Here is a 13726-nt window from a genome sequence, read left to right on the forward strand (position 1 = left end):
CGCGGGTCGGGGCAAACAACACATTCACAAGGAGCAACTTTTTTCAAATCTCGTTAGAGAATGCAAGTGTTTTTGTTGAGGAGATGCATAAATTTGGGCATGGTGCATCTAATCGGTTTTCGTCCTAACAACAACGACGACGGATAGGGCGGTTTTGAACTGTGGGGAGTCTAGCGTGCATGGCCTCACACAGATTCATGATGAAGCTTTATACTACGATCGTCGCACTAGCATGCCCTAGTCATGTCGAGTTCACGTCTCTCTTTTGAAAACGCGACCGTCGCTGTGATATTGATTTGAGTGCAAAAGTGCATCTAATCAGTGTCTTCGTTCGTGGCCAAAAGGGTCCGAGTTTTCACCCAGTTTCGAGCGCCGCCTTCAACTGGCTCCTGCCCCTGGTGTTACCTTGTGAATACTACCGTCGGCCAATCGTTCAGTGACGACACAACTTAATCGTAAGTTCGTGTGTGCTGTTTTCTTGAAAAGAAGCACCTGCTAACAAGGGATGAGGACCCTTACTGTTTCCGTTCCCGTTAACAATATCTGCCCAAATTTTATCCTCGCCTGTGGAGGAGCCTATTGTTATAAGAACCAAAGAAAGCATAGACGGCAAAGGCACCCATGTTACCAGAATACAAGGTGGCGCTTCAAATTGAGACTACGAGAGCGTAGAGAGACGACTGCTATTCTTTAGGAGTGGTCAGCCAGCAATAGATTATTTATCTAAACTATCAGTGTCTCCGAAGACGCGAAGGGTTATTGCAGCTTATCGTTGTGGGTTTGCTAGTCCTTAACCTGAACGCGTCGTCTCATCGTTTATCGTACTTGAATAAAGTGAACGATGGATTGTTTGATTACCATTTCGTGATAGCATGGTGGGTCATGCTTTCTCGCAACGGATACTTACACTTCAATAGTGGGTACGCAGCGTATGTAATTCTAGAGAAAATCGGTCGCTGTGTGATGTGTAGGTCCTAATAAGACCGTTCAATAAGATATTTCATTTATTTAAGGGCATTGGAGATAATTCTTCGGTGAGAAGAAACCATGTTCGTGTTTCGAATAATCCTGACTCCATTCATGACAGATTAAGCTTACGGAACCTCTTAAAGGTCATCAGCTTCTCGCTGGTTTGGCTACCATGGACTATTTTACTTTTGGTATGCTGAAACAAATCACACATATAATAACGTATAGTGAAAGATTTTACCGACAAAAATACCATAAATATGAAGAAAAACAAAGTAGTATCAATTTATATGTTTTTTCAAGCTTCAAAATAGTTCTTTACACACAATAAAGGTTCATTTGTGTAATGATGTCCCTTTGCGGATCTTAGAACTAGGTCGACATAGACGGGTTTGCGAAGTTGTCACCCTAAGCGAACGATTTCTTCTCGAGAAGGCTCCACGACCGTAAACAATCCCAACCTTTTTAGGCCAATGCAACCATACCAATACATTCGCGTGGACGATAGTTTGACCATAGTTAACTATGCTTCCGCTCTAACATATCATATTGTTATTACTATTGATTGTTTTTTTTTTTACAATCTACCGTTATAAAGCCGTTGACCTTTGAAATCACATTAATTAATACTTTCTAGGAACATAATGGGTTTGTGTTGTCCGACAATTTAGCCATTAATCATATCTTGTGACAGAGGGCGTCTGATCTACAGCATCGATAGCATACTCGTTACTTTATCGTTGAAACAGTACGATTTCGTAGACGAGTTCGATTATGAAGCGATACGATGAGTAACAAACGGCCGATCCGGATTAGAAGGCCAAGTTCACTCTGAATTTAAAACGCTGAAGAAAGTAGATCTGGTTCATATGACCCGGCTTGATTATATCTCACCCAGTTTATTTACGGATGACCAAGTACACACAAGAATCGAATTCAGCAATCACTGACTGCTTATTAAGCAATCGTAAAATGGATAAACACCCCTTAACTCTCGCCAGTTCCCCGACAGCGGGGTCCCCATAGGGAAATTAAGCGCGCCGTCCAGCACGAACCGCAGCGTCTCCATCTTACGTCTCCGAGGTTTCATAACCTACTCTGGTATTATGATTACCCTCATCATCAATAGTGAGTTAGCATTTTATCAGATAATGATGGACCGTTGTGTCGCGTATAATAGAACTTGGCGACAAAACAGCAGTGCAACTTCGAAAACACTTGTGCCATTGGTAAGAGCTAAATTAGCATAGAAGAAGCTCTCGTCCGTCGAAAGCTTTTTCCACGCAATGGAGACGCGGTGTCGACAGGCGCGGAAAGACTTCAAACGCTAGTACCAGCATCTAGCATGTTTAGACCGACGCACTTTCTGTCTGAACCGGTTCTTCATGGAGTTATTATAGGGATAAGCTCCCACAAGGTTTTGTTCTAGTATCACTAGTAAACCCTAGGACTTTCTAGTCCAGTTGGAGGTAGACGCGCAAGGTAGGGCCGAATGGCATCAATCGTGTGCAAAGTAATATTTGCTATCTCTTATTTGTAGCACACACACGATCATAGAGCCTCATTTATACGATTTGCTAACCTTTTAGTTTCATAATCTATGGGTAAACGCCTACGAAAGTATAATATATATGCTAAGAATCAGACTGGTTTGCTCGTACTACTCCCAGAGTAATTATATAGGGCTCTCTAATCTTTCCTCTACGAGCAACGAGATATTTTAGAGAATCTAGCCACACAGACGTTCTATACAAGTTAACGTTGGAACAGCTAATTAACTATTTTACTGTCATTTCTTAGCGCCATCAGAACGGGATGAGGGTTAAGTGGAAATTACGTACTTAAATTGATAACGATTGAGAGCAAGCTCTCGCGATCAACAGTGTAATACAGTTAGGGCAATTAGAAAAAGAATACGAGAATGAGCACTGCATGTGTACGAAGGGCCATGTTTAGTCCTAGATTCGTCTCCCGTCGTGTAACGGCGTCAATTAAGAGCCGCGTGTTTTAATGAAAATCAAAGTTTATTGATCCGTACGTAAATATGTTAAAGAACACGAATTGCTCTCTAAATTGAACATACGCAAAATTTTGTTGATCTAAGCGTTTGCGGTGCAACGAAAACTTCTATTTTTGTCAGGTACTTACAGCCAAAGTAACTTGCTTTTCAAATGTATAGTTTAATCTCGTGTATTATTTAAGACATCCTCTCGATTGACCATTTTAATTAAGGGGAAAATGTGAAAAATCCTTTCCGCCCCCTGAACCGGTCAGCAACGACCACGGAAGAGTTTGTATAACATTTATTATACTCGTGCTATTAATGTGATTTTTAAAAAAAAAAAAAAAAAAAGTTTTCTAGATTGTTAAGATAAGGAAATGATTCTTCAGGCTCGTCCATCCATTATACAGCTTTGTAGAAGTCATGTATATATTGGAGCTAATCACTCTATGGCTTTCCATGTGCTAGTCAGAAGCCACAATGTTTTCTTGGCAACAGACTGATTGTGCCCTATCGCTTTTAATAGTTTCTTTTATTGTAGGTGGAAAAACCAAAAAGAATGGCCAACTCTCATAAAGGGAAACGTTGCTCCACTTTTTCCCGCTTGAAATCGTAGCTGTGCACGACTTCCCGAGCAAGCTTAGCTTCAGCTTGGGGATAGCTGGTTAGTGGAATAACCAAACACAGGCTTCAGGCTCAGGAAGAAAATATCAATGATATTATCTCTAGCATAGCCTGCGGGTACTAACGATTGGACAAAAACTTGTAGCTTTCATTGTAATATCCACAGGTCGAACCACTATCCCGAGGCAATAGCGGAAAGGAACGAACTTAGTCCTAGCATCGGTCTGCATCGCCTGGCAAACATTTGTTCTGATTTCATGAACGCAGTCATCTATCAGTGATAATGTAAAATGATAGTATAGATGTTGCGTCTCTTTCCAGTGAGCACAGAGAATAGTGCGAGATATCCGACTTAGATATTGTCTTGCTCCATTTTTCCTTCTAATTGAAAAAGCCTTATCCTTAACAAGCAGTTCTTCAAGAATATCTATAGCCGCGTGTAGTTTGCGCCGTTTATCCATATCGCCAGACAGTTTACCCTTATTGATAAACGACGCAAAAAGGACGCTGGAGAGGTATCGGCGATATTAGCGTTTGTTTCAAAAACGCAGTAATCGGGTATGTATCCTATGTGTCTGGGATGTTCATCCTGATAATAGAACTAAATACATTTCTAATCTAATCTCATTCTCAGCCCTGGACTAACTTACCTGTCACGAATATGCACAAAAGGCGGTTAAGCTAAGGTGGCAATAGGGCAAAGAGAAGCCTCGGAAAGTGTGCAAGGGGAAGATTTGACCCTGTAGATAAAAGCTGCCAAGAGAAAAAATAACATCTGTGGTGAGTCGCGCAAAATGACTGGCCTTAAACGAATGCTGTTATTCTGATAAGGAACTAAGAATTGACGTAAATAATATCAGCCTACAACGCACGCTCAATTGTGAACGCTACAAGATAGCCAAATTGGCAAGACGATAAATCTGTGTCTATTTCGAATGATAAGACCGGTACAGGCACAAAACGCAAACGAGATGTCCTGCAAACTAGGACCTTTGAAAGTAGAGAAACACGCGAACTTTACAGCTAGCTAAGTTATAATATCTTACAATGACACACAAACCCAGCTACGTATGTATGCATATCGTATCGTCACCATTACAGGAACTGCTATAATGCGAGCACATATATCTAGAATCGGTCGGAGACGTAGATCATTAGAATAATTTTGCCTGCACACTTAAATGCACACAACCAACTCGACGATTACATGATTTCGACAACAAGCTTCTTGATTTCGCTATTCTAACTAATATTTAGTGTCATAAAATTTAAAAAGAAGATACTGCCAGCCTTTCCACGTTCGCGACACATCCCCGAAGCAGGATTTCTACCGTCAGAAGCGTGTACAAACGCACTGGCTTTTCCTTCGCACGGCTCAATGTGTTTTCCACACGATGTATTTTTTATGATACCAGATATTTTCTTTCAGTATTCTAAATTACAATCATGAACGTAAGCATATTTAATGGTTTGTACGACCGGTAGCGGCTGCCTTTATTCAAACAAGATCATGAAGAAAATACCCGTAGAGAAAGAAAATAGGAGAAAAATGGTACACGCTTGAACTGTCTCTAGGCAAACATATAGCATTGAAAGTGTACATTTGTTTGTACGTCATCCCCTTTTGTCCGTATACCATATATATATATATATATATAAATATCTATAACCTCTGCTTTTGCGCTTGCAAACGCCCTGTAGGTACTAGATACAACTAACTGAAGTTCGTCTCCGTTAAATGGTAGTGGCTGATCAACCGGCCGTGCACCCCATGGCTTCCGTGGCTGGGTTCGGTGGGCTCGAGACCCGTAAGTCATTCCGGACTAAGAGTCGCTGAAAAACCAAAACTTTAACCCGTATTTATGTATTAACATTAAAACACACTTTTATGAAATTAAATCGTCTTACACAATTTGAACGTAAGCTATACATTTTTCGTACTCGTATTTTGAAATCAGTGTTTTTCCAAAAATACCATAACACCTCACAAGCAGTGCTGCTTTTTTCTATACCATATACCATAACCTAGCCAATCTGTAAAGATTTACCGTTCATTTAAAATTACTACTGCCAACTGCCCCGCCATATTTATCTCTGCCGGTTCAGAACACAAAGTCAAGGCGCATTGTATGCAGTGATCATCTTCTACCCTGCACCGCAATAATTTAGCCTTATCGATAAGCCCTAATTAACGTCGAAAAAATCGTCCACGACAGCTAGATGGCTGGAGCACGAGGTCGCAGATTCACACATCAAGTCGCCTGAGCAATCCATTTGAATAAGGTGACCTGGCAGGCCGAGCGTGTTTGTTTTTTTCTAGTTGCCCTAACACTTGCTAACGACTCCGCTTATGGCTGAACAGAAAGAGGACATGGAAATCAGGTGGACGAGTGGTTGTCTCGATTCTAAGAAGGCTCGATGATTGACTCATATTCGGTCAAGGACGTCGAGTATTTCCGGCGATTTTAACGTCAGCAGAAGCAGCAACAACAACAACAACGTCAGTAAGTTTGTCGTTGTTTGGGTTGGCTAGGTTTTCCGTAGGACACAGCACTCCCCACAACGGTTCAGAGAGACGTTTTCTTACATTTGATTATATAGGCCGGTCAACAATCGGTGCGCGCTCTCGCTTGTCAGGAAAACTACTTCTGGCGTCAAAAATGATAGCGGTCTTCTAGGTTTCTACGAGAATAGCATGAAGAGGGACAACAACTATGGCGACGACGATAACAGCGACAGCAACACGATCAGAAAAACCAAAAATGCAGCCGGCGAAGGAATGAATGCCAGGAAGTTGGCCTAACTTACCAGGTGTAGACGCCGTTGTCAACTCTATCATTCTTAAGCAGCATCTTCCACTTGCAATATTTCCAATTTGCACGTCTGTAAACACTTTGTGGAGTGGTTACCGGCACTTTTGCGCCTTTACCTTTACCTTTTCCTTTTTGTAGCACTTTTCTCCTTTCTCGGCCATTGTTGTGGCCAGTGCTGCTTTTTTCGTGCCCTACATTTGCAGCGAGGAGTACGGCATACGAAAGCATGCACACTACGCTCATGTGCTTGTTTGAATGTTCAGGCAATTTAACCGCTCCAGAGTCGTGTGCGTTTATGGCAGTGCGCGTATTAAATATGTACATGTGTACAGTATATGTAGCACATCGCAAATGACTGTTATTAATCACATGTGATCAACACGACGACACCTGTTTTGCCATGTTACTTACTCGAGATGAACATAGTTCCTCTATGATGGTACGGGTTGACATCTACGTCGGCATCCCGTGTGAAATAAGCAAAGGTCGCTATGTCGTTGATCAGGTGTTTCTCGACCGCTAAGCAAATACCTTTGTCCGTGTAACAGTCAGCCGCCCCCTCGGTAACACCAACACGAGACCGGCTGAGATGAAACGGCATAATTCTGTCTTTGCGTCCCCTTTTCAATTGTGCTTTCGACGTCCTATTTTTCTGCCTGTTGCTCTTCTGTCTTTCAGGCGAACACGGTGTAACCGAACCCACCTTGCCACTTTTATCGTGCCTGGCGTCGCTGTTTAGTTAACGGTTTTCCGATACGTCTGCCCAAACAGCAAACGGCGACATGAGTATCCTCTATATCGTCTGTTGAATAGGCGGGCTGTGCCAATGGTATTTTTTGTCATAGTAGTCTTCGTCATAGTAATAGTAATAAGATTTGTTGTAGTGAGCGTCGAGTGGATCGCAAAAGCTAAATCCGCTGAGCGAGACTGAAGCTAGATTTCTTTGTGGAGAACGGGGGAGGAGAACTGGGTCTAAGGCTAAGTAAAGGTAAGCATTTCCTGTTAGGGGTTTCGAACGATCGAGTAGAAAGGTGGATGTGAACATAGCGAAATAGGGACATGGAAGCGTTGAACATTCGTTAACAATCTTGATTCGTTTGCTAAGCCTCTGCTTTCTCGAGAAAATGCCCTCTAGGGGTCCGATATGGGCTTTGCCAACGGAGATCTTGCTGGTTGGCCGACCGACTGACCAATTGGCTGTCCATTCTAGCGTACGGCGATCAGATCGTTAACACGGTGACAAAAAAGTGTCCATCGGACATTAGATCAGTTCGGAGGATAACTTCGGAAAATAAGGTCAGTTCTATTCGAACTTTGTTCCTGCTCCAGTTAACTTAGCTATCCGTCGTTCTGTTCTTTTAAAATTGGGCACAGACAGATAGCATCTTTCTGAAACTTTTTGACAAGCCTCTCTACCAGTTTTGTCATAGTACTTTACCTTTTTCCCATATCATCGGCGACACCGTGTAAGCGATCTGATGAAGAGGGGTGTTATAAGAAAAAATTATGTAAACTTCCCTTCATGAAGTTTGCTTCACTTTACAGAAAATCAAGATTGTAAATACACCTGTTAAAAGAGTGTTGACGATAAATCAGTGCCAAATTATACCAGAAGGGTTCTGCATGGTATGTATGCTACGTGGCTAAGAGCCAAGTTACCAGTCCATGCGATGTCGCCTGGATCGTGAGGTGAGTTAGGAACTTGAGACACGGAGCCTTACCGTGGTGTACATATTTATTTTCGCTGATATTCCAGTAGATTGTCAATTGAACTAACTTCCAGTGCGATGCCTAGTTATGCACAATTTATTCACCTTATTTATAAAAGTCGCCGTCCGTCCTTATTCGTTCCAATGGCGAGTTCTCAATGGACTTTGCGACCCTATGAGGTCAAGAGGTGCATGCACCGCCCTCAGCTTCAAAACTGTTCGTCAGTTATACTTGAAAATGCATTCGAAAGGTGTGGTTGCCTAGTCTCGTTGGTACGAGCTTGTACCTCTTCAAGGTTGCTTCTGACTAGTCTCGTTTACATAGATGTTTGCGAACAAAGTGCGGCACAGCATATGAACCCACATAAAGCAGACGTCCGTACTATCCAGCATAAGGGTTTCCGTACAAGTGCTCTTTGTCCCTCGCGCGTTCCCTTCACCTACGAATACCTGCGTCTCTACCTTTTCCACAGCAGCGCCAAGCTGCGATCTGGTAACTCGAGTAAGCTCTACAGAGCTCCATCTCTGGTGGGTGCTTTGGGTAGTGTTGCACAGCGGTACGAGGGACTGTTATAGAAAAATCAGTAGACAATATCTATGGGAACAATTTTTAGATTGAGCAGCTATGTGAGCTTCCTTTTCTTTCTGCTCGAATCACTTACAGCTCGGTCGACATCCGCGGAGAACCGCAAGTCATATCATCTGGAATTCAGTATGTAGCGCCATGCAGACCCGCCTGCCAAAGTAATCTATCAGGCCATCAGTTTCCTTGAACTTGCAAGAACTCCTATAAACGCATTCACCGATGAAGTCTCGCGGTTTTCTGCTCAGGGATTGCCTTTCGACAGGTGTCTAATGGGCCCTCGGGCTTACAATCATATTGTATGAGTTGAAAGAGCAGTGTTAGCTATGTTATTGAGAAGGGGACAGTGAGTGTTCTGTTGGTAGTGTCGGCTGCTTCCGCGGGTGGTTGGACGTTACATAGTTGACGCCTTTATCAGATTGACTTCCACTAACGGCGAACAACCCGACATGATTTGACCTGTGCATAGAAGAGGACGACAAGTGGCTACGTCCTACACTGGCATAGAGATTTCTACCAGCTTCAGTTCTTAGCAAAGTGTTAAGATTAGTCATCTGAAAGTCATTCGACAGATAAACGTGGTCAGAGCACGTTCCTAGGCCACCAAGCAGGGTTCTGCTAACGTTAATGGCCGCTATTAAGAGCTTAATTATTTTGGTAATCATTGTACTACCAGATTGTGCGAGTAGACGGGTATCTTCCACCTGAGTGGAGTAGGGTTTGACTCAAGCGAAGTACATAGTTCGCTCGGAAAGGACTGGATTTATGTAGATATTGTGGGAAATCGAATTATAAAAACACTGGATGTACATAAATAGATAAATCGATTTTATGATAGTGACAGAAGATGATAACGACGGTGGCTGGAATGAAATCTATATTCGTCGATAAACATTCGATGGAATCACATTTTTATGAAACGACGAATGTCGCCTGCCTAACTTAGCCTTATGAAACGATTCAGGCCCGTTCGGCAATTGCTAAAAAATGTTCTTTTTTCTCGCATAATTGCCCAATTGATGATATCCGTGTTGAACCAAAACTGTTGACGAATTAGGGATTATAGCGTCAGCTAAAAGTTCAAAAGGCACGAGCGCTGATATAGCAACAACGATAGCCAGGGATGAACAGTGAGCTTAAGCGGTCATTATGAATGAACCTCGAGGTCGTTAGAGGCACTTACAGACGGAAGTGGGAATTACGGGACTAGCAGTATTAATCCGAGTGATTGCGCCATTTTTTATATCCTGAGCAAACCAGTTACACAATGATTACCGTCTTTATGTTATTTAACAATGGTTCACGTCTCTGTATCGGCTAATCTTGCCTCAAGCCTCTTAATCTCAGCTGGATCCCGACCTTAAACAGCTTACCTAGTTTTAGTCGACCCTTCCTGTTTATACTGTCATTTCTGTTACTGTCACTATGATAGTTGTTATTTTTAGCTATTTCTACTCGTTCATGTATTCCCGTATTAAGCCTCTTCAACTTCACTGGTTATGAAGAGCTACTTAATATTGGCTATTCTGAGTATTGACGCAGTAACTTGAAGTTACTTGCTCATCAACGTCGTGAGGAGAGTACATTTGAAATTGAATTGACCTAACAGTAATCTCGAGCCGACCAAAATTGTTTGCATCTTCTCATTCAGCTGATCTTCGAATCGAAGTTTGAACATTGCTCTTCTTTTATACAACCCGTTACCTTATACGTGCCAATGCGAAGTCTCTTGCGTGTCTTTGGGGTAGTCGTAAGCAGCAGTGCACAAAAAGGTTGTCTGACTTTTTCACACGTAATGAAAGTGAACGAGTGATGCTTACACGCTTTCACTTACGTTCGAGAAATTTTCACTAAGAACTGAAATATCGCATTGAGTGTCACACCGATACGACAGCTACTCTTATCTTGGCTATCTGACGCGTCTAGCAACTCAAGACGTCCGATCGTTCTTTCGTTTAACGGATAGCTATTTTCGACTTACTGTCTGCTTCTCACAGCCAGACCCGGGCCGAGTCAGGAAGGATACCCGGAAATAGTCAAACCTATCAAGGAAATCACCCATACTAAAACCGCACGCTTAAAGTATTTTCGTTAATACTGTCTTTGCGGAGCATCACTGGGAACTTGTGAACCAACTATGACATGGTACAAATTAATGTATAAGCAAGCTGTTTGCATAGTTGACAAAAAGGCGGTGTTACCAACATAAAACTCATCTCTGCCCCTCCTAAAAGCACTTGATTATTACTTCAATACTAACGTTGACACGGGTTTATAAAATGTGCCAAACTATTCTGATGGGTAGTGCCTTTTTAATAAACTTCACACTAAATTTTCATTTGCACTTCTTCATTATATTCGTACACGATAATGGTATTCGCAACTAAAAAGCTAACGTCTACGAGAAAAGAGGAGAGAAAGACGCATCGTCAAGCCAAGTAGGATTTTTTCCTGTTTCAAAGAAAATCCTACTTACTCTCCTCGGCTATCGGTGTGATGTCTCTTTAAAAGTCTGCTTTCACCCCCTTGCTGGCCAGCTGTGCCGCAGTACAGTTAGACGGCATCGTTGCTAGCGTAGCTAATTCCACCTAGACGTCCGTTCCCCTCGTCTTTGCTATCTTTCGTTCTAAATCTAAGGCGCCATCGCTACTACTTTGTCGACTGCCTGGAAACGCTTTTTCCGTGACGTTAGCAGCGCGAAACGCGTGAAATCCGATTTGAAAATTGAGGAGACATTCGTTAGCAGTGACAGCGACGGAGGCGGCGTGGGTTTTATATATTTTAGTTGAATCAGGTTGGGTTAGGGGTGCGTAGTGCCTTGCATAGTACTTCAAAAAGCCTAAAAAATTCAGGCCCTCTTTATGCACACATACACACATACGATCTCAAGCGTACAATGTACTTTCCTTCGAATAAACTAGGTAGTTGGATAGGCAGGTTACGAGATATCTTGATTTGAACTATAGACGCATATACAGATGGAAATGTGCTGGTAAAGGCGAACTTCAGCTCTATTTGCCACAGGCGTTGGAAATTATTTGGTTACTCCCCGGGATCGCAAAGACGATTTAACAGACTTGCAAGTATGTAAAAAAATCCTACATATATAAGCGTTGCCGTATTAAATAGCGAATGCTAAATATCAGATACAGTAGATAGACTAAGATATTGTCTAACGGCAATAACTGATCGTATCTAATCGGTTGAACTCAGTGAATTGAGCCCAGAATATTAGGATGGTATTGAGCATGACAGCCCTCGTAATGGGATGTGTCGTTATACAAAGATCTGCAAGTCATTCCACAGACGTGGCATATTTGCTTTCCTTCTTCTTCTTAGTTAATTATACGAAACATACGCTACACAATGCATGTTTTATATGCCACATGGCTCATGTAAATAAAGATATTTTCGAGTTAATTCCATTGAACATCTATATAGCACATACTCCATTTCACTGTCCTATAAACTGTTAGCCATCTTCCTGTACTTAGCCCTTGTCACTGCTCTCCACTGTAATTTCCACTCAACGAGTGCAGTCGGTGGCGATCAGACGGAATTAGGTTTTGCCTTTTCTACGCCCAACACCTCCTTCTTCCGTCTCTGCGACAGTTATGAGTCTCCATCTTTCCCATTTATGTGCCTGATATAGTCATAACATTTCCGCGGTGAGGCGTAGACCCTAAAGCTGAATAGAAACACAACAGTGCCGCTGCGGTCTCGTTCTGAAAAATCAGTACCCTGTTTCTTCCTTATCCAACCACAAATCCTACACAACAGCCCCTTTTTATGTAGGTCGTGGTGGTTCACCCCAACATGTGTATTGCTGCTATGAAACAGCATAGAACATTGCTCTAGTATGAGTGGACCGCTGCCCTATATGGATACTCGGTAGAGAACGCGATGCGGCGGGCCAAAACGAAATCGAAGAACAAAGGATAGGAAAATTATAGCAAAATGAGTAAGTCTGTGAAAGAGAGAGAAAAAGAAAAGAGTAAAGGCTGCACTACGCGCGTCCATATAGTAGTATGTGCGTCAACAAAGATTGGTAGGATAGCACGTGGAAGCTGATACACGCCCGTAAACACATACATATACGGACGCCGGCGTGGCTGGGGATAGCGTGTGAGGGGGTCTGTATCATGGGGTCACATGGCGCTCAGCAGCCATAGTTTGCTGTCTGGTTTCCGGCAGGAGTCTACAAGTGACACTGCTATTCCAAGCCGCGCTTTCTACGTCTCCATCTCGTTCGGGAGTTTCGCTCATTGTCATTCCACGAGCAGCAAGCTCTCTGATTCTGACCAGTACTTTTCTAAGCCAGCGTTCAAATCAGCGCTCTACAGCGGCTTAGCTGCGACTTCAGCCTGGTATTCTCGCGCTTTCGGTGTTTTGCCCTCCTTGTACTATTAGAAAAGCAACGGCAAAGAGGACAGTTCCAGCGCTCCATTTGTCTTCATCTGTGCGGACGAAAGCCAAGAGCAAACCTCGGGAAGAGGAACTTGTCTGCGCGTTTGGTATGCTGCTGGTCCTGCCGGTACAGCTGTTTGGTTAGGGGTAGGGAAATCGATGTAACGGCAGTGGACGGCTAGACAGTCCCGATAGCCGTACATGGTCAGGGCAGTGCTACAAATATTCGCTTAAAAAGCCTCATATAGACTAACCGGGGACGTAGATAAGGCGCTCCAATAGCAAACTGGAAGAGAACACGAGCAAAAAGATGTGACAGACGATGTAACGGATCGACACGAACGGGGTATTAAAAGCCTCATGTCAGCGACTCTCATGGCGACTTCGTAGAGCTAACTATTCCTGCTTTAGCTCAGCCTGCGCTAGTTAAGTTCCAAGTTTGCAGGAGTCCTCAATCAACTCTGAACACGTTTTCTTTTTTATCTTCTCTATGGAATGGTGTGGTTTCGAGACTTGCTGAATCTGTCTGCAGAAGAATCGCTTTCATCCCTGTAAATCTCTCACTTCTCTCTTGTGCGTTATTCAATATCGTTTATAGATGAAAGCCATTTGTTTGGTG

The 13726-nt window shown here is 42.9% G+C and overlaps 1 protein-coding gene and 1 long non-coding RNA gene across 2 annotated transcripts in view; one reads left to right on the top strand and one right to left on the bottom strand.

The window, feature by feature from the left end:
- The window catches only part of Camta (Calmodulin-binding transcription activator), a gene marked incomplete at its 5' end in the record, with an annotated part of 110653 nt that overhangs the window by 19855 nt on the left and 77072 nt on the right, over positions 1-13726 (top strand). The gene's annotated exons all lie outside the window — the stretch shown is intronic.
- On the bottom strand, positions 5053-7425 carry LOC111260791 (uncharacterized). The gene is made up of 2 exons (XR_002680551.2): positions 6820-7425; positions 5053-5428 (listed from the first exon to the last, which is right to left on the bottom strand). It is a non-coding gene; the product is annotated as an uncharacterized LOC111260791 (long non-coding RNA).

The sequence above is a fragment of the Varroa jacobsoni genome, unplaced genomic scaffold (assembly GCF_002532875.2).
Source record: "Varroa jacobsoni isolate VJ856 unplaced genomic scaffold, vjacob_1.0 scaffold_478, whole genome shotgun sequence".
NCBI classification, from domain to species: domain Eukaryota; kingdom Metazoa; phylum Arthropoda; class Arachnida; order Mesostigmata; family Varroidae; genus Varroa; species Varroa jacobsoni.